Genomic DNA, 27,348 nt, shown 5'->3' on the forward strand with positions numbered 1-27,348 from the left:
GGTGACATAAATAATAAATAAATACATAAGGCGTACCCGATGCAGTTTTAGACAATAGGATATCAATAACAGTTATCGAAAATCAGATGCCTTTCGAGAAGACGAATTAATCATATATGTACACATTTAAGAATGTGTTTTACGGAAGTTACGTGTCTATATTAGCTGCATCTAAAATTCTCATTGTTTGTTCGCCAGTAACACATTATGGCTGACCTCATATCAGTGTACTTAAAGTCAGCGTCTACACACACGGGTATTTGTGTTCTTTTCTACCGCAGACGGTCTTGATCATATTTTGTATACATACTTTATTACCTGCAAAGCTTAATATGCTTTATGTGTTTATGTACCTGAACAAAATGATGCAGCCGTTGGCTTTATTCGTGCATTATCGAGCACACTTCATTTTCTATTGGTTACTACTGGTATGTCAACTGACCACGTTATGTACTGTGACAGTGATTTTCGATCATCTGCTGGTATAAAATCTACACAGTTGTCGATTTTTTTTCATATTTTATAACGCAAAGACATTAGAGAAAAGTAGTGTATTTGTGGTGATGATATTTGTTTTTTTTTTTTTTTTATGGGTCCAGCAGCTCTGTCTGCCACACATCTTGACGTATCTTTATTTCGGCGGCAGTATCCACGGCTAGTATTATATGCTACGACTGCCGTATTGACAACAGGTGTAATGATAACAGTGAAGGTGTTTTTATGGCTTGTCTGTGGTTTATGCAGATCATTAAGCCTTTCACGAAATTCAAATATTCAGACTATTCCCTGTATGAGCTAGGGACTGAACACGCCGCTTTCCTGTACCGCAGTCGATTTGGCGTCACAGTTTACGACACAGTGGCATAAGAGAATAACACTTTTTTTTCATAATATGTCGGTGTATAATGCAAAGAGGATGTAATGATATGGTAACAGCGAGATTACGAGGTATATCATAAGACATACAGTGCAGGTGCAGTATATTCTGAGGAATGAATGTTCTTGTATTATGATATCATCTTCTGGTACAACATCGTTTCATTATCGATAAGTGTCTCATTTTTTATCGTTCATAATAACGACACAGTTGACTCTCATGCTGTAATGAAGTGTCACGACAGAGTTTTACCTGTAACTGTTGTGAGGTTCGTCTCGTAAGTTATTACTGTATATTAGAGTTCAGTTTTAAACCATTGCTATAAATTTTCTTTCAGTGTCGAGCCTCTTCAACCCCAAGGCATCATCAATTGTATTTTCTTGTTACCAAATGTGTTTATTCACGATAGGAAAGTCCATTGGTAAAGGAGTTAAGGAATACTTTATTTAACTCCTCAGTTTCGAATATTAATCCTCAGGTGAGCAAAACCATCTGAAGAACGCGAGGATAAAGCAGAAAATACGAAGTACATCCTGGATTTGAAGGGGTTAAAGTCATTGAACTCTGTCGTGATAAGCTGAGAGGTTGTCAGAGTATAATGCAGCAAGAGGTAATGGTGTCTGGTAAATTATGTGTTGTACGTGTGTGTGTGTGTGTGTGTGTGTGTGTGTGTGTGTGTGTGTGTGTGTGTGTGTGTGTGTGTGTGTGTGTGTGTGTGTGTGTGTGTGTGTGTGTGTGTGTGTGTGTGTGTGTGTGTTTAATTATAATTCATATCTGTGAATCAATACTGTAGAGTCCGTATGGTAATAATTTTTGTCTGTCTGACTGCTTAGTCTCCGGTTCTCTTTCGTCCTTGTCTCCTTCATCTCCTCTCAGCCTGATTTCTTGTCACTTAGATTCAGAATTGACAGCTTCATGACAATGACGTAGTTTAAGTGTATTTAAGCTAACTCAGTTTGCAGTAGTGACACATTTACCGAAGGCTACGTCAAACCTTTCCAGTTCGAAAAACCTCTCTTAAACTGAATAAGCTTGTCTAGAGATTTTATAGATTTAGTGGAAATGACGACCTCTGGCTAAAGGTAATATAGATTACTTTAGCATGTGACAGCACTGGGCAGAGGTGGATTTTGATCACAGAAGACCAACGAGTTCACTTTCTGGAAAAATTATTGTTTGGGATGTTTTATGCAATGAAGGACATTATATGTTACAGGAAATAATTTTACTGGAAATGTTATTTTTTTTTATATTCGTATGGCAGAAGTGGAATAAAAGTCACCTAATAAAATAACGTTCTCAACGCAATGCACAATAAAAAACTGCATAGGCTGTTTCACCGAGAAAGGTCTTTAAGACCACAGTAATATTAGTTATACCCTTATTTTCTTACTTTGAAGGAAGGTCCATGCCATCAAGTATCAAAAATATAGGTATTAAGCCTTTTATACTGTATATTAGCCTTCAGAATTCTCACTTTCACCTCTAATAGCCAATGACTAATATCTCTACCGAGAACAATGTAAGTAGGCGCACTCAGATTCCACAACACCCGCCCTCACCATTTGGTCGATGGACTTAACATTTGAGTTAGCCTGTGGCCTAAGCCTTCGACCGATTGCTCTCAAAATCGAATTGCTGTACTTGACTGGCCTTAACCTTTCCACGAAGTCTGGTCCAAATTAGAGCTGACCTCGCCCCGTTTGATCTTTCTCTGTGACCTTGACATTTAAGTGATTGCTTCAAAGTCAAATTCCTTTAATTTTCCTTTACGCTGAACCCTTCGACGAAGTTTGATCCAAACCAGATATAAACTGTAAGTTGTCCTTACAATATGACCTTGACCTTTGTTTTTTGTTTTTTTCCCTCATAAACAGTGCCTTAATCCCTTGGCTGATCCTGAATTCATTTACCAAGTTTTATTAAAATCAGATGAAAATTGTGTAAATTATACCACGTTGAGTACACCGCTTCCCGTCCGATTAGCGAAGTTAAGCAACGCTGGGTCTGGTTAGTACTTGGATGGGTGACCGCCTGGGAACACCAGATGCTGTTGGCATCCCTATGTGTCAAGTGGGGTTGGTGAAGGATTAGTGCCCCTCCCTGTAAAACAATTAACTCTAAGCCCTTGGCCACCCCGTCTGGGATGCATGGCGTCTGGCAATGAATGAATGAATATTATTCACATACAGATACATGGATTGAATTCAGACAATGCCCTAAGATCCTGATTTTGACTGTTCTCAAAATCGAATCCCTCCATTCTTATCATACCTTCAGCTTCTCCACCAGGTTTGGTTGAAATCGCATAAAACTGAACACAGACATTGCTAGGTTAAATTTTGACCTAGTCTTGTTACCATACTCTTTCATCCATTGTATTATATAGTTTAACCTCTTGACCGATCTTCAACCATTCCACTAAGTTTGGTTAAAAACTGGATAAACACTGAGTTATTTTGCACACACACACACACACACACACACACACACACACACACACACACACACACACACACACACACACACACACACGTCGATCAAAACATAACACCCATTCTTGCTTCGCGATGTATGCTACGAATGTAAAAATAGAACTATGATAGTCTAACCAACTTATCAACCCATTTACACAGTGAGATCTTCCCTAAGCATAGAAAAAACGCCGTAGTAGAAAAAGACGAAGAAAATTATGGCAGTGAGAACCTGAGAGGGTTAGTTAAGTACTGTGGTTAACCCGCCACTACAAGTTTTGGTGGTGACGGCAGTATAATCATTAATAATTGTTTGATCTGAAGGTTTTACTAGTAAGAGCGTTTAAGTCCTTCATTATCTGGTCTTCAATGAACTGAAAAAGCTTTTAAAGTGGCAGGAATAAAAACTCGAAATGCAAGGGTATAATTGAGGCTTGTTTTGTTTCCTTTACAACGAGAGATCTCTAATAATGGAAATGAATTCGCATGGCCTTAGCAAGATGGGGTTAAAAGGTACATGGGTTCCCTCCCCACCCCCTTTGGGAACCATCCAACATGTATACGTAATTGTCATCTATTTTTCGTTATCGTCAGACTCTTTTCTTTTTCAGCTCAGTAGAGACATTTCAAAAAGTACGAGTTGTTAATAGCATTCATTAGCTCCTTCAGTATCAAACGTCTGCACCAAATTGAGCTTTAATCTCCTCTAGGTAGCCAGAACTAAAAAAAGAAAAAAGTGGAAAAAATAGTGGCGTAGTATTGAATAGTGTAAGAGATGCATGCGACTTCCCCGCAACCCCTCCCACCCCCTTCCACTTCAGGTTAATTGGTGTTTTGAGCCGACGTTTCCCAGTTAATTTATGCTTTTAGCGGTAACTTAACCCGATTGTCAGTGCTTGCCCGGCTTTCACTGGATAACACCCCTTGCCCCTGTCACCCCTCCCCCGCGGCCCTGCTCCCCTCTTTCAGACAACCGGAACATTTAGGAAACATATAACCATAATTTACCATTTCTCTCAGACGACGTATTTTTCTAGTTTGTACTTACCTCTACCATACTTTTTAAAAATAAATTTAGGAAAGTCCCATGAAGAGAAGACTAACAACTCCACCATGGGAGTGAAGATGGTATAAAAGACTATGTATCTAACGACTCCAGTATGTTAGTGAATCAATTATTAAAGAGTGTAAAACAATTCAATTATGTTTGTGAAGAGTTTATTAAAGAGTGTATGTAACAACCCCACCATGGTAGTAATAAGATTCTCGAAGACCACCTAACAACTCCAGTTCGAAAAGTCTGTTATAATCTAAAGAAAGATGGTCTAGATAGTAAGATGAAGTTTATATACTTCCTCAAATTGAAGGGTTAACTTTTCAGCAATGTTTAAGAAGTCGTTGAGCCTAAGAACATATTTTTCTACTTCGCTAAGACTCGGATGCATGAATGTGCTGTGTTTTTACTTTCATCCTGCTGTGATTATTGTTCATCTTTTTGGCGAAGCTAACAAAGCAAATAATCGCCACACCTTAAATAGCCAGACACAGTACTTTTTTTTTTTTCCCCACAGGGCATCTTACCTCACTCGTCCCACCACTGCAGACCATCATCCCATCCCACTCCTCTCCACCCACCCATCCTTTCCTACTGCTCCATACCACCCTTTCCCCCACGCAGCACACGAAAAAGATCTGGTTAAATAGTGCATTGTCACGCAAAAAACAGCCAGTGCCCATATTTGTAGTGCCAAAAAACAACCATTGCTCATCTTTGTACTGCTCATCTTCATAGAACATCATTAAATTATTGAATGCACACTGCTGTACGGGCTAATAAGCTGTCATGGTTGCTGATCACACTGCTGAATATATACACATTCTACACAGTATTCTTCTGAACGCACTACTTTACATTCGTTACTGAAAACAAACAACTGGACATAATAATGCACACACTGCAGAACCCACAACTGAGTACACTTCTGAAAACACACCGTTGAAAACATCAGTGAACCACACCAGGAAACTCATTTCTAAGAGCTCATCACTGACCACACACTGCCGAACATATAAATGAACACACGCAGTACCAGACAAGCATTTAAAGACGAACTACCGAACACCAAATACTGAATACACGCTACAGAATACGGATTACTGAAAAACCTACACACTGCTGAAGACGCTACTGAAGGCGTGCTGTTGATCACGCATATAAGCACGCCACTAAACATACAAATACTGATCAATGAATACACCACTGCGACACTACTGAACATACTCCACTGAATAAACACCTGGACACAGACCACTGAATACACTACTAAACACAAAGTATCAAATGCACACTGACGTAATTTTTTTTTAGTATACTGTACACTGCTGAATATAATCGTACACGCTGCTACTACTTACTGAACATGTACACCCCTAAAACACACACACACACACACACACACACATTACAAAGCACACTCCAGAAGAAACTACTTATGCTGCTGAACTCACACTCAACACCCAGCTTGGCACACACACACTACTTATCACGCACTACTGAACATACATTATTGAGTAGACGCTGGTGAACGCCTGTTACGCAATACAGTACTAAATACAACTAATCACTTCTGCTCTGGCTTTACTGAACACACATCACTGATGGCGGAATGCTGAATATGTACACACAATTGAACACTGCTGATACTGCTGATCAGTCTACTAAACGAGCGTTATTCACACTACTGAACGTTCTGCTGAACGAACATTATTCACACAACTGAACATTCTACTGAACTAATATTATGCATACAACCGCAGAAACATTACTGATCGCACACCACTGAACACACTGTAGAACACAGTACTGAGCACACTGTAGAACAGTATTGAGCTCATTGTAGAAAACAGTATTGAGCACAATCTAGAACACTGCTGAACACGCCAGAATACATTACTAAATGCACTCTGCCGAACACGCTATTGAACTCACTACTAAACACTGGTGAACTCGCTACTGAACACACACTCTGCTGAACACACACTCCTGTCTCTCCGGGGTTACTTAAAGGAGAGTCGTGTAAGGGTGTCTGCTGTTTCCAAAGGTCTCTAGGGAAGGGAGAATGGGGAGAGAGAGAGAGAGAGAGAGAGAGAGAGAGAGAGAGAGAGAGTCATGACAAAATCAAGAGTTGAAGAGCATCATTTATATCCACCCTACGGTTCCTCTATTTCCTCTAGTAATTTTTTCTGTACCTTTCCATGTCCGCCAGAATATTGAATCACACAAGGAAAATATTCGGTGACACTGACGAAGCACCTCTTGATTCATCTCGGGTCTGGCTGGGTGAAAACATTTGGGTGTCGAGCCGATTTCTCTTGTTTATTTTGTAGGATCGTGTTTTTTTTTTTTTCTTTGTCTCACCCTCGTCTCCATTCGTAGAGCATTATTGTTTGGGTTCTGGAAAAACTAATATTTTGTGGGTCTTCCTTTAGATGGTGACTGGGACATGACGAAAATTTATTGTATGCTTTAATGATTTTCATATAGTTGATCACCAAAGTCTAACCCTTATATTTAATATTTTCCAGTATATGTTATGAAAGAGATATTGAAAGAAATTTCACCCTTTCAGTACTGTGCCTCTCTCTCTCTCTCTCTCTCTCTCTCTCTCTCTCTCTCTCTCTCTCTCTCTGTATATATATATATATATATATATATATATATATATATATATATATATATATATATATATATATATATATATATTTTAATATGATGAGAAAATGTCTGCAAACATTTTCAGTAGGAAAAAATTTACTTTCTCTTGTTTTTGCAGTTTCTTAGAAGATCAGGTTTAACCCGGGATACACCTCTCATACTAAACTGAATAACAGTACTCATACACACATTTAATATTCACTCTTTCTCTGTAAACGTTGCCCTTAGTTTAATACATTTTACTTGATTCTAATTTCGTATTTTCCTGTCATTCAATATTCCATGTACATTCTGCTATGTTGCTACGAATTAAATTGCTCCATTATTTTAAAATGTTTGTACAATGTAAAGTAGGCCATATTTTCTTCAAAACTGAGATTACTACACTTAAATTACTATGGCAATGTCCACGGATGTAAGTTTCTAGGGATTTTCTTCGGATATAATTTCTATGTTTTTTTTTTTTACAGCTTTTATGTCTGAGGCTTTCCCGACGACTTTATTTTGGAAGTCTTTGTCGGCATCATTAATACTTTTTTTAAGCCACGTAGACGAAGTCGATGGTCATTATTTTTATACGACATGTATGTGTCCGTCTGTCTGTGTCGAAAACTCAGATCTCAGAAAGCGATGATTGTGGAAGGAAAAGTTATAAATAAAAGTTGTTTAGAGTTACAACTTGAGTTCACATGTCACTCATTCAGCATTGTGAGTCATCCAGGATGGATACATGATAGTCAAGTTTTCACCTAACAGTATTATCACAATCTAACTGGCTCACAAATGACGGGTAGTCTTGTTACGACTTATTTTTTTAAAGATATTTTCCACAGTTTTAAGTTGTGGGACATAAAGATAAATATTGTTAAGGCATTCTCTGTAACTTTAATGTTGGATACATTACTTTGTAAGGCATTCTCTATAGCTATTTTCTAAGGATATCTCGACGACTGACTTTTGAGGTATTTTCCGCATCTCTCATTTCTAAGATATTCAATCTTTTAATCTCCAAGCCATACTGCACGAGCTCCCTAAGACACTCTTTAAGGCTAGAATTCTTAATCCAATTCTTTTGACTGGGTTTAATGAAATTCTGTATTTTTTTAAAGAAATTTTCATATATTCTACTTTCTAGGATCTTCTCTTCGTCTTTAATATTTAAGTAATTTTTTTAAATTTCTACAAGCATTCTATGCGATTTCAATTCCAAAGATGTTCTCCCCGATACCGAACAACTGCAAGCGCCTTTAACCTGACCACAGTATCATTTTTAAGCCAGTCTTTTCCACCGCACTACTGCCGCCCCTTGCCCATTACCAGCTCATAAAAGCTGCTTCTTACTCTCACCAGTTATCGGGTTTTCAGATGCTTACCTGTGCTCTCTGCTTGGTTATTATCTCTGGCTGGATATTTAGGTGACTATCACCGAGAATAAAATTCAAGGCAATCTAAAATTTAACATGAGCAGAACTGAGGAAATTTCAAAGAATGGGGGAAGCCTTTAATCAACTAAAGAAGAGACTTGGTATACGAAGAACCCAGATGCTTGCCTTGAGAGATTCAATTGGAGAATGATTTTAACAACAGCAGCACCATTACGGAAGAACCACCTCAGGTTTGGGAAACGGAGGACACTGGATTCCCGGGTATTACATTCGAGAGTAGTAAAGAACTGTCTGAGAGGAATGAAGAGGGTAAGGCAGGAGGCGATGATAGTCCCACCATTGATACTTTTAAGGATACGACTAAGAAAATATCCACATGCAATGTTATGTCGTCCGTATAGCACCTTTCCAGCAGAATCCCTCGCATAGCAACTCTGGGAACTGGGTGGTTAATTTCTTCTGCAGTTTTGTACAGTGGCCCCAATTGATTATAGAAAAATATCTAGAGGTATAAAGCATTTTGCTCCCATACCCTCGGGGTTCTAAGTCCCCCCTCCTAAGAAAAAACGCCTAGAAGGGTCCAGGGTATAAACTGGTTTACCTAGAAACTCACGAGAAGGAAAAAGTCTCACGGTACGCTAATGTGGGCTGCTGCCTGCTGGTAAATACCGGACCGGTAAAAAATATTCTAGGAGGGGTCTGGCAGCTGTCCTGGAGCCAACAGAAAGGCTGCAAAGGGTTAATCTCTAAACAGTCCCCATAGTAGTAATTCATTCATTCAGCATCTCGGTGACAAAAATGTTTCTTGACAAGCCCCTACCAACGAGGGGAAAAAAAAAAAAAGACCTATAGATCGGTGATAATTTGATATCCTATTTTATTTTGATATATAGTTGCTGAAGTTAAATATACTAGAAACAGTAAAAAAGTTATGCATTGTAAGTGTGAGTTTCTTGGTGAGTGTCAGGTGTCCAAGCCGGGCCCTAGGTGGTGGTGGCGAGCTGACAGACTGGCATCAGGTTGTGGCTCCAGGCTCTGACAGCCCCACCGGACCCCACACCACCCCTGTCTCACACCCCACACCATACCACGCCAGACTCTCACACAGCGCAGGACAGCAAACCACACCGCACCAAACCACACTTGCCTCACATTCCGCACCACACCATTCCAGGCTCTTACGCAACACAGAACAACGCAGCATCACACACCACACCACACCACTCCTGCCTCACACTCCACACAACACCACTCATGATTCACACAGAACAGCATAGCACAGCACACCACTCGTGCCTCACACACCGCATCACAGGACACCACTCCTGTCTCACACACCACATCACACCACACCACTGCTGCTTCCCACACTACACCACTCAATACCACTCCCGCCTTACACACCACACCACACCACTCCTGGCTCACACACCACACCACACCACTTCATTCTTGCCTCACACTACACCACTTCTCTCTCCGTCAAACACACACACACACACACACACACACACACACACACACACACACACACACACACACACACACACACACACACACACACACACACACACACACACACACACACACACACACACACACACACACACACACACACACACACACACACACACACACACACACACACACACACACACACACACACACACACACACACACACACACACACACACACACACACACACACACACACACACACACACACACACACACACACACACACACACACACACACACACACACACACACACACACACACACACACACACACACACACACACACACACACACACACACACACACACACACACACACACACACACACACACACACACACACACACACACACACACACACACACACACACACACACACACACACACACACACACACACACACAATATATGCCCTGGACTGCAGTAGCCTATCCTCGTCATTCTACACCTCGCATGGGGTATTATGAGACTTAATATTTTACCATTTTATATTTTTGTTCCCAGCTATTAATCCTTTTGAGTCCAGTGTCCTCAATATAGGACGGAAGTGGGCATTTTCAATATTTGATAAAGAAGGAGACCCCGGGGTAGGGACCTATGAGCTTTGCCACTGTGAGCCGATAGGCGGAAGGCGGTACGCTTAGTACCCTTCCATCAAAATCCCTCGCACAGGAACTCTGGGAGCTATTGGGTTAACCTCATCACTACCGGTACCTCTCTGATGTTTTTTACACGGTATATCCAGACGATTTTATTTAAGCAGAGGGTTAGCTTTCGAATTGTAGGGGTTAGTTAAAGCCTTTATTGACCCCGTTACTACTTAATGTTTTCCTTAAACTAAACAATATTGACTTATTAGTGCAATAATTGTAATAAAATATACATCAGTGTTAAGTCTATAGGGGAAGCATCCCATTTAGTAATATAAAAACCTTTCATTATCCCCCTCCTCTATTGAGAATAGGAAAAATGCTTTTCAGTGAAATGAAATTCAATACCCCTTTGCTGCCAACATTCATTTTTATATTATGAATATAAAACAAGATATAATGATAATGAATCGAACAAGTCTTCCCTTTATTCAACTGTCTGTAGAGGAAAAATGGTAGTCGGCATTTTCGGCACTATAAGAAAAGGTCTGGCCTAAGCTGGACCTGGTGGCAAACATAAAATTAATTCCTTCACCATGATAGTATATTTTTTGATTTCAGTCAGGCCTCCATAAGACAATTTTACCGAACCTAAAAGGGATTTCTAGCGGTCATGATGTCAGTTAAGGTTATACGCAAGCCCTCCGTTTCGGAAAGTCAATCAGTTTTCTCACCTGGACCTGTTTTCCCCATGGACCAGTTTCTCCCGTGGACCTTTTTTCCGCATGGATCTGTTTTCTCAATGGCCACGTTTTCAAATATGGACCCCCATGAACCTATTTTCACCATGGACCTATTTTCCTCGTTGGTTTATTTTTTTTCCCTATGGGTCTTTCCTTCCCGGGCTTTATTTTCATATTTTTTTTCCATAGACATATTTTCTTCCTTTCTTTTTTCTGGGTTAGTTTTCTTCTTTGACCTATTGGACCAGCTGGGACTTTTTTGTCCTCGTGGATTTACTTTCTCATATACCTGTTTTCTTTTTTTTCCCTTATTTTGCCCATGGATCTGCTTTCTCCCATGAACCTATTTTCTCCCATGGATCTGTGCCCACTACTAACCTTGCCCCATAGACCCCCCCCCCACCAAACCATTCATCCACTCAGTGTAGGTTTGTCTTAGCATTAGCAGGATGACTCAACAAGTTCAGAGAGAGAGAGAGAGAGAGAGAGGCACAGCAGATTAAATATTATAGATTCTAGCCAGTGATTTAAAGATCGTGTTATATAGGGGTGCAAATGCTATTCAGTAATTTGAGATTATTTGCTCTCCAAATTACTTTCTGTTTTCTTTATATAGAAAATGTGTTATTTAACTTTCTTAAAACTCTGTTGTATCAAACTTGTACAATTTCAAAAGTATTTAGAGGATGAAATATTATCGTCTGGATATAGCAAGAGATGAATAATAATAACCCATCGTCACACTCAAGCAGGCATGCTTGAAAATCCTAACTGGTGATAACGGTATATAAGATCAACCATTCAGTGATAGCAAATTCTGCTCACCACCGCCTCTCCCTCGTCCTACATTTTGCACATTTATCAACGTAAAGGTCAAAGAGGATGGGTCTTTTGCAACGCCGGGGTTCTGAATAGGATATTATCGTGCTCATCTGCCATTTCACTTCCAACACCGCTCAACTGCGACAGTTTTACGGCTGCATGAATGACGATGTCACTCCCGAAGGCGAAGAGGGGTGAATATCAAGGATTATCTATACACGATGAAAGTATATCAGCTTCATTATTTTCATCATTATCATAATTTTCATCATCACCATGACCTCTTCTCCCTCTTAATGATGCACAGTATGATAATGCGTATAACAGAGACCACATCCTTATGTAGCAAAAAAGTTCATGATGATGAATCATTATTTTCATGATCATCACTATCATGATCATCATTATCTTGACTTCTCTCACTTAATGATGCACAACCAATTGCGTATAACAGGGACCAAATTCTTAGGTGGAGAAAAAAAATCGTGTTGATTTTCACGATCATGATAAGGGTGATCATGATCACGATGGTGATGATAATGACCGATGAACAATAAGAATAAATATGACATAACTAACTAATTACATAACCCATGCTTCATGAAGACCGATGAATAGTAAGGATAGATGGGGGTGAAATAGGTGAGAACGAAACACAGGAAAGTGTCTAACTCTCTCATGGTTGGAACAACGCCTGTATTTTAACCCAAGTAACGCCAGACGATTTTCTTCAGTTGAGAGTGAACATAGAAGTCTGAGAGTCGTAATATCATTATACTATCACCATTTACCCTCTCCTGTCAGAAAACTTTAGTACTGTAATCCAGATGGCTCTCCTTAGCTTATTAACATTGTCCGGAAGCAGTAGCAATAAAGACCAATTAATATGCGATTGGGTTGAAAGGATTACAACAACACTCCCGATGGTCTAACGTAAGTTTTGCTAACTATTCCTTTCTCTGCTAAGTGGGTACTGGTGAGGAACGCCTTCACACGGTACCATCGATCTGGTTGGGTAAATTTGCAGCACGGTCATGCAAAAGTCCCTCATCTCCATTTCTATCCTCCCCAGAAGGAGGATGGTGACGGCAGGCAAAGGGCAATCGGGTTCACAACCAGATGAGCCTGGGGTTCCAACTACTAGTACCAATACCAAGCGGCTCTCTTCAGCAGAAAATATGATCTGTTAACAGCAAGAGTAATATAATGCCCTCACGCCAAAAAAAAAAAAAAAAATGATAATAAAAAAAATAAAAGAAAATACCACGTCAGGCACTGTAACGTCAATTTTGCTAACTATTCCCTCGTGCCTGTTAGCGCCGTGTGGGGAAAGATAATATTGAGGTGTCTGGGGAGGCGGGGCGTCACTGCCTGAGTCAATTTTAAACTTTGAGTCCTCTTAAGCCTTCAGTTTTACCTCCTCTGTTTTGGTCACAGTGAGAGAGAGAGAGAGAGAGAGAGAGAGAGAGAGACAGAGAGAGAGAGAGAGACAGACAGACAGACAGACAGACAGATATAGACAGGCAGACAGACACAGAGACACATAGACACAGACAGACAGTGTGTGTGTGTGTGTGTGTGTGTGTGTGTGTGTGTGTGTGTGTGTGTGATTTAAATATTGATGTTCTGAACTGCAGACTACATCGATCTATATGTTAACAAGCACGCAAACACTCACACACAGGCATACTTGGATATTTATGCACGCATCACACACATTCTCACTGGCATACCAAGAATCACACATAATACATGAATCCGCTTTAGAGCACTCAGGGTACAAACTAAAAACATCCAGCCTTATCTTTTGTACACAATCAGGAACCATATTTCCCAAACAGACGTAAATGTCTTTCAGTGTATTTATATGTATGTGGATGAAACCTTTGTCCTGTGCTGAGATGGCAATTCTAAAGTTTCCTGAAACCCTAGTAACAATTCGCAGTGACAGTCAGTCTGCCTGTCTGTTTATAGCCGGACCCCTTAATCCCGGAAGAGGTGGCCACAAACAAATCGTTTCCATGCAATCTTGTCCTCCGCTACTAGGCTGCCCTCTCTCCAACTATTACTTGTGCAGTCTAGAACACATCCAAGCTTCCAACACGTCCTCATTTGGCGTGACACCGGCTGTCCTCCAACCTGGGTGGGATGGAATAATGGTAGTGGTAGTTTTAGTGCCGGTATTACAATCCCCAGGCTCACCTCAACGTGAATCTAATGGACTGCAAACTGAAGCGACCGTTCTCCTGCATTCTCTTATCTTCTGAGGGAACAGGGAGGGAACTGCGGGACGTACGTATTAGAAGGCAGCCACCTCGTCATATCGGTACCACCACGTGAAAACATCCATCTCCAGCGCCGCTGTTCCCGTTTCCACTTCACTACGCAATATTGCTTTTATGAGGCAGCGTCATGAAAAACGCATGTTCGGGTATTAGCCTACACACTCGCACTCTCCGCCAACAACATCGCTCTTTTTTATTTCCGGACACAACTGGAATGCTTTTATATATCAGGCTTCGCTGTATTATCACTGTCAACCCACAGTTTTCTAACTCGGTGTTACAAAATGACGTGCTTCATCCATCTGTGTGTGTGTGTGTGTGTGTGTGTGTGTGTGTGTGTATTATCTGTTTTTCTATCTGTTCACTCCCCCCTTCTCTCTCTCTCTCTCTCTCTCTCTCTCTCTCTCTCTCTCTCTCTCTCTCTCTCTCTCTCTCATTTATGAGTCGGTCAGCGAAATAGTTGTTGGTGAGAAGACGGAGTGGGTGACCGAAAACGACTTTAGGATGTATGATGTGAGTGTAAGATTCTACACACTTTATTTTTTCTTTTTTAATAATGGGTCTGTAGAAAAGTCAATGAATCATATGGAATCCTTAGGCGCTGGAGAAGGAGACAGACAGACAGACAGACAGATAGACAGACAGACAGAGACAGAGACAGAGAGAGAGAGAAAGAGAGAGAGAGAGAGAGAAAGAGAGAGAGAGAGAGAGAGTATTTATATCTTTTACATGTCGAACTAGAGGAATAAACATAAACTAGTCTTCCTTCACCCCCAGACTGTGATACGTCAATAAAAATAAAGCCGTCTGGTGGTATGGAGGTAATTCCTGGGATATCCCTAAAATTTTTGCTTCAGAATCCTTACATATCCTTCAAAATCATCATTACAGTGTCCTGATAACATCCCTAAAATCATCGACAAGATTTCTGACACATCACCAAGCATATCAACGCCTAATACTATCCTTAAATTATCAATGCTTAAATTCTTGTATATCCCAAAATTATGGCAAATTTCTAACATATTCCTAAAATTATCAGGGCTGAAATTATTAACATAAGCTTTCTTCCATCCAATTTCTTTTGAGCAGCATATTTCTACATAGCATCATATACAGTATTTAATTCCCCTTTTTTCCCGTGTGTCCTTCCTCTGCATCAGCCTCTACTTCATCATCTTATTTAGTCCTCTTTTCGTATTACCTTTCTGTTTCACATTTTCTCCGTTTGATTCATACCCTTTCTTCCACATGCTTATCCTTTGCTTCAACCTGCATCTACATCTCTCTTTTGCGCTACTTGAAACAGAAGTCCCTGTTTCTCTTTCCCTTATCTCCACATCGCCAACCTTTTCAGTTCCTGCATCAGCTCTCAATCTCCTTTTCTATCAACCTGCTTTCTTCAGTTCTTCCTTGTATTCATTCCATTTTTCCACATGCAAAAGTTTGTCGGCTGCCTCCTCTCTCTCTTCAACCGAACCCGGATGTTAGTTCGTGCCGACGCCCACACCTTACCCAGGAAACATTTTACATCCGCAGCAAAAGGTGATCGACCTGGTGTTTCCATAATCCACTGAAAGTTTGAACTAGATCTAAATTCCACGAGTCGTTTCAGGCCACTTTTCAGACCTAGTGTCCTGTTTTGATAGATTCAGACTCAGATTATCGCCTCGGTTATCGGATATCTGGTGGTTCGATGGTTCGGTGATTTAGTGGCAAGCAACTTAATATATGGTTTCCTGGGCTACAGGATAACCTTTTCACCGCTTAGTGTAGAGGAGTCTAATGGTAACACTACACTAAGTGGATGATTGATGGATGCCCCCATTTATCAAAAGCATAAAGACAGGTAGATAAGAATAGGCAAATATATAGACTGACAGAGGATAGATAGAGTATGAGACAGGCAGATATAAAGACAGACAGGTACAGAATGCGAGAAGAGTAGGATAGGTATAGATAAACATGCAGGTATATAGCTAGATTGATGGCTAGAGAGAGTGTGATTGGCAAATAAAGACATGTATAAGCAGACAGAGGGATTGTCATACAAACAGGCAGAGATACAGACAGACAGGTACAATAAAAGGTAGATGGAGTGAAAACTGTATTAAGATTTAGTTAACCAATAATTCCTCATACTACTGTCCACATTCTAAAGAATACATAAAGAACGTTCAGTGTTCCCATTCAGAATGAAGACCATTCCTATTTCCTCTGGTTACCTCTGGGCGATTTATTCAATGATGTATTTGCCTGGTGGAAATAAAACATCAACCCTTGTAGTACAGTAATTATTCCATCTTATTACTGCTTCCGCCAGACTGACTGCAGCAATAAACAACAGCCGCCATCATTTCAATTTACATCTTTCCACCACCTGACAATTAGCTCAGGATAGGTCTTTTATAGTGAAGGGTTTAGCACAACAACACATATGTACAGTCCGTCTCTCATTATCCTATCAGCACTTCAGAACATTCGCTTGTCCAAAATGGGTACCTTTCGTGGTTGTTTAATGTCCTTTACACAGCTTATTGGTAACGCACTCGGCTGCAGTGTTCAGAGTAGTACCCACATAATCGCATATAATTCAGTCTTACTTATTTCTCCCGCACTTACGCACACACACACACACACACACACACACACACACACACACACACACGAGTTCAGTCCTTCCTCTCTCTCATATACTTACACTAACACATTCTCAAACAAACACAGAACACACAGAAGCACGAATACCGACATGATTGTGTAAGGGAACTCTCTCTCTCTCTCTCTCTCTCTCTCTCTCTCTCTCTCTCACACACACACACACACACACACACACACACACACACACACACACACACGCCACATCATGAGTCTCGGGACAGCATTATCATAATTAGTAAATTTTTTATGCCTCACGCCCGGCTGGACAAAGGGTAAACAGGGAAGGGTGGGCTTCCGTCTGCCTCCGCTGTTTACACCCATAACGCACACGCTACAAAACTCATACGTAAACAGAGAATGGAATGCCGCAACGTAAACTCGGGTACACAAGTAACTTTCGGATGCATAAACATTATTCGAATTTGCAAATAAAACTCTCACGGAAATGAAAACTTCACAACGTACTTAAAACTCTATATCATAGGCAAATCTTGTGTAAGCAAGACTTGGCTGCGTAAACAGCATACAGTCCATCGCATATTACTCCGTCACTTAATCAGTACTCAGAAACGTAAGCAAAAACCTTTTAAATGCGAGTAAACAAACTTCGCCTAGATAAACAAAGTTATGTAACGTAAGCAAGTTGCATCTGTGTGAGCAAGGCTTCGCTACGGAAGCAAAACTCTGCTACGTAAACAAAACATCTGGTTAAACAGAACTCAGCAGTGCAAACATCTATCCATGATAAGCAGTATTTCGCGATGTAAACGACTCTCCTCGATAAACAGAACTTCGCGATATAAACAACTTGATAAACAAAACTCCGCCATGTAAACAACTCTCCTTGATAAACAATATTTCGCTGAGTGAACAAAACCGCTTCGTAAACGAATCCCCGGTACGTAAATAGAACGATCGCCTTCATAAGCAAATATCCACTCTGTAAACGAAACTGCTGGGTAGATAAGACTCCACTACCTAAACAAAACTCTCGCTCTAACCCCTTCAACCCGGAGACATACACAAGGATCTAACTTCATTCTTGTTTTCTAAGAACGATTAAATTCGGCTAAGTGGAGATGTTTCGAACCGGGCGAGTTTGATTTGGCCTTCCTTCCCATGCCTATAAATAGCAAGAATACACCGGAGCAAGACCGTCAGACTGCAATCAATAAACAAAGCTCCATTGCTTAAAAAGCATCCGTTTCGCAAAGATAACTCTACTTCATAAACAGACCATCGCTTGGGTAAACAAAATTCCACTTCGTAAACGTACTCACTTCGTAAACAAACTCCGCTACATAAATTGTTGCATTGATAAGCAAACTCCCGCCTAAATGTAAACACCTGCAACTTTATTTTAAAAAAATGGCCTTGGTAAATAAACTCGCTTGAACGAACACACCCACAACTTGATATACAAATCTGCCATTTTACAAACAAGACTGCACCGGAAAAGCAAAGTCGTCTGGTTAAGATAAACTCTCACCACTGATTAGCTCTCAGGCTTCTATGACTCACTCTCAGCTGGATGAAGTCGTCTGAGTCAGATGGAATAGAATACTAGAGTTGTCCCCAGTATGAGATTCTTAATGGTGATGATATTAACTCTTAAGTCCCAATGAGTCACTCAGCTGAATAAAGCGGTCTGACGTTCGCTGGAACAGAATGCTACAGAAGATTTCTCTCTACCGTTTAGGGTTAATAATTGCTTCACTGAATAAACAGCGGACTCTCCACCGGGTAAACAACACGTTACATTAAATAAACTCTTCATTTAATAAATAACACATTGTTCTAGGTAAATAAACTTTCCTTTGGGTAAAAAGCACTGCTCTAGTTAAACATCCTCCACTGGGTAAGCAACACACTGCTCTACGTAAACAAACTCTCCACTAGAAAAAACACGCTGTTCTTGGTAATTCAAATTTCCACTGTGTAAAAACACACTATTCTGGGTAATCAAACTCTTCACTTTGTTAGCAACACACTACTGTAGGTAAAGAAACTTTCCACCGGGCAAACAATACTCTTTTGTATTGTTTTTTTTTTTTTTTCTTGGAAGGAATGGTTTGCCGGCTCCTGGTCGTTGGTTTCTTCTTCCTTGCATAAAAAAAAAAATGCTCTAAGTAAACAAGATTTCCGCAAAGTAAACACACTCTCCTCCAAGTAAGTAGCCTCTCCATTTGGTAAACGAATTTCACTGGGTAAACAAAGCTCCTTCATAGGCTAAGCAAAATTTACCGTGTAAGCAAGATTGGGTGTGTAAGCAAAGTCTCCCTTGGAAAGAAAGAGAATAGTGCAGCAAATCACTGTCGTTACCATACTGTAGTCTTCATTAATTAACCTCATCTTTGCGATCATCATCGTTATCATCACTGCTAAGTGTTCATCATTCCCATCGCCACTATTATAATTGACATTATCATCGTCACCACACCCATCATCATCATCATCATCAGCAGCAGCAGCAGCAGTAATGCTCTCAGATCTCCACTTAACACCATTACTAAAATTGTCCTGTCATTATCATCATCATCACCTGTCACCTCTACATCATCATCTTCATCAGTAATGCCCTCAGATGAACAAGTTGTCTTAATCAGCACTCTTATCATCATAATCACCATCATCATTACTAACATCATCATTATTTTCATTAATCGCTCTCATCACTATCACCATGATCACTCTCATCAAAGCCTTCCCTCCCTTTGTTACGTGAGGTGGAGAGATCAAGGCCACTACTTAAAAGAAAAAAATAAAGCGAAATATTTTGACCAAGCAAACATCTAGGATCACAGTAGAATTATCCAGATTATTAGTGAGGGCAAATGTTAGTACAGTTAATTATAGGTCTCATTAACGCATATAATTAAGCGTCACGTCATGACCAAAATATTACCAATTATCACACGTGTGCAATACATCATCATGAACCCTGATCCGCGACATACCGTCCACACGAAATACATTACTATACCCTAAATCACTAATAATGGAGTAGACCCATAACATGCTTGAGCTTCGAGACTGAATAATAGACTAGAATACAAACGGTAGCTTAGAATATTTAGAAAATAAAGTACAGAGGGCTGACCTAAGATATATTCCCTTTAAGAATGCATCAGATTATACTCTAACCCACTGCAAATAATTAGCATTGGGAGCACAAGCCTCAGAGTATCAAAAGTAGCATAGAATATAGAGTTGCTAAATAACAGCCTGCAGGACTGAATTATACTCCAGAAGATAAAAGCATCCCAGATTACAGAAAAAAAAGCCTAGATTACCGAACAGTAGCATAGAATATAAAATCAGCCTAGAGTACCGACTTAAAGGTGGATCTATAAAAGAAAAAAATCAAGCAAACCCTCGCAGTTTATAGAAACAGACGAAGCGGTCCCGGGCAGCTCAATTATGCTTCGTCCGGCTCCGTGCGGTCACTTCCGGAACGCTGGGGTAGAAAAAGGTTTGGCTGGCCGTTATGATAGAGACGGACAGACACGAGAGTACTCATATATAGTACAGTACGTTCGTTGTGTGTGTGTGTGTGTGTGTGTGTGTGTGTGTGTGTGTGTGTGTGTGTGTGTGTGTGAAGGAGAGAGAAAGACAGACAGACAGACAGAGACGGTGAGGGGCGGATCTGCTGAATGATGATAATTTACAGAGGAGCAGTGCAAGCTTTGTATACTTTACATGGGTTAAGCTCAAAATATACCTCCAGTCTACATTCTTAGACGAACAAAATAAAATCGCAGAAAGAAGATTAAAGAAGGCAACAGCTAACCCCTTATTGTGAAAAATCTATCTATCTATCCATATACCTAGGCTGCTTCCCCCAAGGAAAGGGATAATCGGACTTTAACCAAAAAAAGTAAGAAAGAAAGAAAGAAAAAAAGGGGGGAAAAAAAAGACACACCATCATACCATCAAAGCTACTAAACGTGTGAAAATATATCCAATGGCGAAATTGTAATGGTGTTTTGGGTGCAAGACTGCGAATGCCTGGAAATTATTTATATGCAGATTAATTAGTATTTTTCCATCACTAATAGGCGTGGTGTGTGTGTGTGTGTGTGTGTGTGTGTGTGTGTGTGTGTGTGTGTGTGTGTGTGTGTGTATAGTATTGTCCTAGGTGGTTTTTCTCGTGTGTTTATGCTTATGAATTATTGGGTAATGTGTCGTGTGTGTGTGAATGTGTACATTTGTGTTTATGTTTATGTGGATATAGTCATTTACATTTGAGTGTGCGTATGTATGTGTATATGTGTGCGTGTGTTGATCCGTATGTAGGTGTGTGCTGCGTTGGTGTAACTGTGTGTATGTGTGTGTTCTTGCCTATGATTAAACGTATTTATGTACATTATGTTTGATGAATGTGTCTGAGTAGGCGGATACTTAGATGGTGCAAATGTATAACCGTGCATGAATGTGTGTGTGTGTGTGTGTGTGTGTGTGTGTGTGTGTGTGTGTGATTATAATAAGCTTAACAAATCACCTCATAAGCCGCTTATTAATTTTTCCTGTGTTGCAGCGTTCCCTGTTGTATAGATACAAACAAAATACCTGTAGTTTGTTGTAATACCCTGTTTTGCTCGCATGGAGAGACGTGTTTTTTGAAGGACATTTCTGTATAGTGAGCTCATTAAATTAATAAGGAGAGATGCATAACCTGCCTATACATACACCCACATGCATACAAAGCTCATATACGAAAACAATCATAGAAATGCAAACATACACTGTAGGCACTTTTATATAGTTAGACACTAATACAAGCACACGCACATGCTAAAAATAAATGCTTATCTAAAACATCATGTTTAACTGAAAAAAAAAAAAAAGTAAAACCCAGTATAAAGAAAATATGAACGTGTAGATGATATAATATGTATTTTACGACTGGAGCTACCCAATAAACAGATTCAATTGCTTTAAGTGATTAGACCAAAAGCAAGTATTTTATATGCAGTAAGGTTTTTTTTACGGTGTATTTACGTAAAACAAATGATTTAAAAGTACAACACAAAACGTAGTCTTCAGTTTCCAAGCACGTCCTTTTTACCGTGTACACTTACACGCAGATATACACATAGACACGCAAAGCACACACACACACACACACACACACACACACACACACACACACACACACGCACACACACACACACACACACCAAAGCATAATACCTGCTGTCTCTTCGAGAACAGGGTTATCATGATTTAAAAAAAATAAATAAATAAAGCAAAAAAAAAAAAAAAAAAAAAAATGGAAAATAGCACAGAATCAGACGAAGTGCTAAAAAAAGACAAACCAAAAAACAAAAACTAGTTGCAATGATACGAAAAAATATTAAAAAATAAAAAGTAATGATGAAATACAAAGAAACAAGACAACAGAAAAACAGATCACAACAAGAAACACAAAATGCTACAGAAAGCTGAAAAAAGACGAAAGGCCTGAGGTAAAATGCGCAAAGGTGACGATTAGGACAAAAATAATACGGAGGAATGCGAGAAGAGAATTCCAAACGCAAATCAGACGAAGTAAGAATGGAAGGGAATTAACAATTTGAAATATAAATGACGTATGACAAAATCGACGAGATAAAAAAAACAAAAAAAACACACAATCAGACGAATTGAAGACGTTCGGAAAAAAAATTAATACAAATTAAACAAAACACAAGGAAATTAAATAAAAATAAGAAAATACGACGAAACAAACCGAGACGTAGAAATATTAAAGAAATAAGAAGCAGTATTACGAAGAAAAGACGGAATATCACAAAAATACGATGAAATAACACGAAATAACGTGAAATAAGAGGAGAGAAAAATAGGGAAGAAGGCGGCCTGACCCTCACCCTAGGCTAAAATTAAGACGTATTTCATTCAGTATTTCCAGTAAATAATTCGCCCTTGTAATCAGAGGGAAGGCGGGGAGAGAAGATGGGAGGGAGAGAGGGAAGAAAGAGAGCAAAGAAGAGTACAAAGAGGGAAGAGAAGGAGCGAGGAAAAGAGGGAATAAAAAAAAATGAGATAAAAGGGAAGAGAGGGAAAGAAGGAGAGGAAAGAAAAGAGTGGACAGAATGGGGGAGGAAAAGTGGGAGTAAAGAAATTAACCAAGGAAGAGAGCGAAGTATGACTGAAGAGTGTGAAGGAAGGGGGAAGAGGAGAAACGGAAAAAAGGAAGGGGAAAGAAAGAAGAATGAAGTCAAGAAGAAGAGAAGGAAGAGAAGGAAACAAAGGGGGGGGGGAGGAAGGAAAGATCGCTGGCAGGAAAGATCAGAGAGAGAGAGAGAGAGAGAGAGAGAGAGAGAGAAATTTTATGGCTGTGAAATGGCGAATCCTCTTTGACATAAAAATAATAGAATACATCATAGTTACTAAAAGGAAACTAGTGCGGCGACAGACACATGAAAGCAAATTCACTTCGCGGCCGCAACACAGGGTAAAAGGATCTGATAATGCAACTGACGGCTCTCGTTTCTACTGTCCAAATCGCCCTCACAGAAAGGGAGAGTAGATGGGCTGTACTCGTATCCAGCTAAAGTCATCGAAGGGGAATTTCATGGGAAGGCTGGGATATAGTGCAGAAAAGGAAACAAAACGTTGTATAAATTATTTTTATGATAGTAGCAGCGAAAAAACAATAAAAACATGAATCACAACATGAACGCCAGCAAGTAATGCAACAACAACAAGAACAACAACAATAATAATAAAAATAATAATAATAATAATAATAATAATAATTAATATTAATAATAATAATAACAGCAATAACAAAAATAGTTTATTATATTATCTTGGGAGGTATATAACAACATTATAGGGACAGTAATACGGTCACAGGCACTATTGACAGGTAGAAACGGACACCTCCTTTGTTATGTTCGTGACGCTGTACAACCTGACATGTAATCTTTGAGGAGCTTATTTACAGTTACAGATCCAAGAAAGTCTTTTGCAATAGTTCTAAAAAATGATGGGGAATAAATACATGTGACTGTGGCAAAACATTAAATAGAAGATACCCTCGCACTCAAGAGGTTATAAGTAGCAAGAGTAGACGTGGTGTTAGTGGAATTGTAGATATGGTGGTTGTGGTGAAAACAATATTATATGTAGTAGTTATGATGGTGACGATAATACCTAGTAGTAGTAGTAGTGGTACTAGTATTTGTATAGTAGTAGTGGTGGTAGTAGTAGTAGTAAAGGTTGCGGTTATCAGTGTCGTAGTACTACTACTAATAGTAGTAGTAGTAGTAGTACTAGTAGTAGTAGCAGAGTATAATGATAACAGTAGAAGTGGTGATGGTGTTAACAGATCATACCTGTAATGTTAAGCATTATGTGAATAAGTGATTAATTCACTTACAGTATTTAACTGTTCTATGCTGGCTTATTTTTGTTATCCCTGATGTACATATATGTGTAGTGTTTATAATGTGTTAATGTATTTCCCACCCGTATCACGAAAATCTTCAACCACTCTGGATTCTTCACAATCTTCTCTACTTCGAACGTCACCTGATTAACAGAAGTTTCTCGCTGTCAGGTTAAGAAGTAGTCTTTATCTACTTTCGATGGCCACAACAATGACACTGTGACACAGCCACTGCCATCGCTATTACCTACCAGCAGCAGCAGTGGTAGTGTGGTGGTAAGGTTCTTAATATTGCAGTAGCAGTCATGGTAGTGGTGGTAGTGGTGGTGTTGGTCGTAATATTTGCCGCTTCTGTGAATGGGGTCGTTGATCAATGGTCCTCGGCCCGTGTAATCATGGCTACTGATGAATGGACGTACCTGATACCCTGCCTTCCCCTACCTTCCCTTCCCCTCCCCTGCCTTCCCCTCCTCTGCCTTCCCTTACCCCCCATGCCTACCCTACACCTTGCCTATCCTGTCCTGTATTCTTCCTGCCTCACCCTGTCCTCCCTGCCTTGACCTCTCCTGTATATCCCTGGCTCACCCTGCTCTGTAGTCTTGTCCTTAGCCTTGTCCTTCTGTACACACCCTTCTGGCTACCTCATCCTTCCCTGCTTACTATTATCTTGCCTTCTGTTATCCTTTCTTTACCGTTATCTGCATTCTGTCTCCCTAAACCTTTACTACCCCAACCCAATGTTAACTTTCCCTACATATTGCCTACCTTGCCCCGTCTGGCTTCGTTTTTCCCTAACCCTATACGTACGAGTAACACGCCTCACTCGACCGTTCACTCACTTGCCGTATGCTGCATCCTCTCCGCCCTGCTCTACAATGCATCCTATCTTTTCATGCGTGTCTCTGTTACCTTTCATTCTGACACCTCCATCCTGCTTCGCCATCTCATACCCTACCTTGCACCCTCTCTCGCTTATCCTACCAGTTGCCTTACCTTTCCTTACCCTGTTCAGCACCCTCCCTGATTGATCCTGCCTTGCACCCTCTCTTCCATACCTTACCTTGCCCTGCATTACCTTACACTTTAGACTGCCTCACCCTACCTTGCACTCCCTCTCCTATACCTTACCGTACACCCTATATCACCTTAAGCTTCCCTCCACCTTCCCTTCCTAATCCTATCTTATATCTATAATCCCTTTTTCATATTTATTTTTCCCACTTCCACCCTTGCTCTGCACAGTTTCATCCCTACCTTGCCTAGCTCAGTCTCGCCTCTACTTTACCCCACTCCGACCTACTTCTTCCCTATCGTGTCGTTCCCTGTTTCTTCCCTGCCTTACTGACCTAGAAATTGCCCTATTCTCCCTTACTGCTCTTTACTTCTGACTCCTACCAACTTGATCTAAGCCCTCCCTTCCAGACTCCCTTGTTTGTAACCCTATCAGTCAGAGGACGATGCTGGAGAGGGACACCTTCACGTGGTGGCTCCGATATGGCTTGGTAGGAGAGCTGCCCGTTTTTTCTCTCAGCCTCTTACTTATCCCCGAAAAGAGGATGGTAGACCCTAGAGCAGCTTGAGCCCGTAGTTTACTGGTTCACACTCATATGAGCCAGAGACGATAACAACAACAGTTAGCCATATTTTTCTTCATGCCGGTACTAGATATTTTTACTCACATTAGGAGAGGTTGGTTATAGAGGTAGTAGAAGCATACTCCCTTAACAAATATAGCTTGGAAAAGTCTCTCAAAAGCTGAACAAAGCTGTCCATCGAAGCAATAATCAAACAAAACAGAAGCGGTTTCTTCTCTTACCTGTCTTCTCTCTCTCATGCCTTAACCTTGCCTTCACTTGTACCCTTCCCATTCCTCCCTTTAACCCGTTCACTACCGTGACGTCATTTTCGTATTGTATTCTTGCAGTCGACTAACTTTTATTTCTGCCAAGAGGAGACTTTTTAAACTGAATGTAGTAAATATTGCCTGAATTAAGCACTTCCCTACGAAAGGATTCTCCAAAATATAAGTTTCTGACATTTGCCAGAATTATTAAAAAAAAAGAGAGAGAGAGAGAGAGAGAGAGACAGAGAGAGAGAGAGACAGAGAGAAGAAAGAAAAAAGTATTCGCGCTTAAGAGGTTAAACTCCCTCTGACTTACCGCCTCATCTTTCTTCCCTTAGCTGCTTCACCATTTCCTCTGTTTTTCACCTTCACCATTTCCCCTGTTCTTCCCCTTCACCACTTCCCCTGTTTTTCACCTTCACAGTTTCCTGTTTTTCACCTTCAACATTTCCCCTGTTTTTCACTCGTAATTTCTCCCTGTATCTCATTAGTCTTTCCTGCTGTGTGGATCGTTGATTGTAATGTGAAGCCGGATTTTTTTTTGTTTGAATGATGTGTCAATGAATTCACGGCTCATATCACTACAATGTATGGATCCTCCTCATCTAAGTTATCGCGTGGAAATATGATGATGATGATAACTCAGTGTTTTCTTCTCATTTCCTTCCCTCTTATCTAACTTGATTCTCACTAACCCTTCTTTTCTTTCCCTTCCTGTTCCTTTTCCTTTCTTCGTTTCACCCACACGTCCGCTCTGCTCCCCAAATAAACACCCTTGCTTCAGTCTCCCCTCTCATTTGTCTTTCCCTTCTCTTTTCAAGCATCTAATCCACCTAACTTCCCTTTTTTCTCCGCCTTCCTCCCTCTTCCCCTTTGCGATCCAATTATTTTTCCCTTCTCTCTCCACTCCCCTTTCTTCTCCCTCCCTCCTCTTCACACTTCACCTCCTCTTTCAGGATTTTGAGAATGTTGTTGCTGTTCATTCGAGTATATTATGACAAAGGAATATTTGTTCTCTTTTCGATATTTTCTCCTTTGTG

The 27,348-nt window shown here is 40.3% G+C and overlaps 1 pseudogene; it reads left to right on the plus strand.

Moving 5' to 3' along the window:
- The first annotated feature begins 2,817 nt into the window (after positions 1-2,817).
- LOC145408903 (5S ribosomal RNA) lies at positions 2,818-2,937 on the plus strand (annotated as a pseudogene).
- Positions 2,938-27,348: the final 24,411 nt, after the last annotated feature.

Source organism: Coenobita brevimanus, chromosome 78 (assembly GCF_032717465.1).
Source record: "Coenobita brevimanus isolate Jiangsu-jjx chromosome 78, ASM3271746v2, whole genome shotgun sequence".
Lineage (NCBI taxonomy): Eukaryota > Metazoa > Arthropoda > Malacostraca > Decapoda > Coenobitidae > Coenobita > Coenobita brevimanus.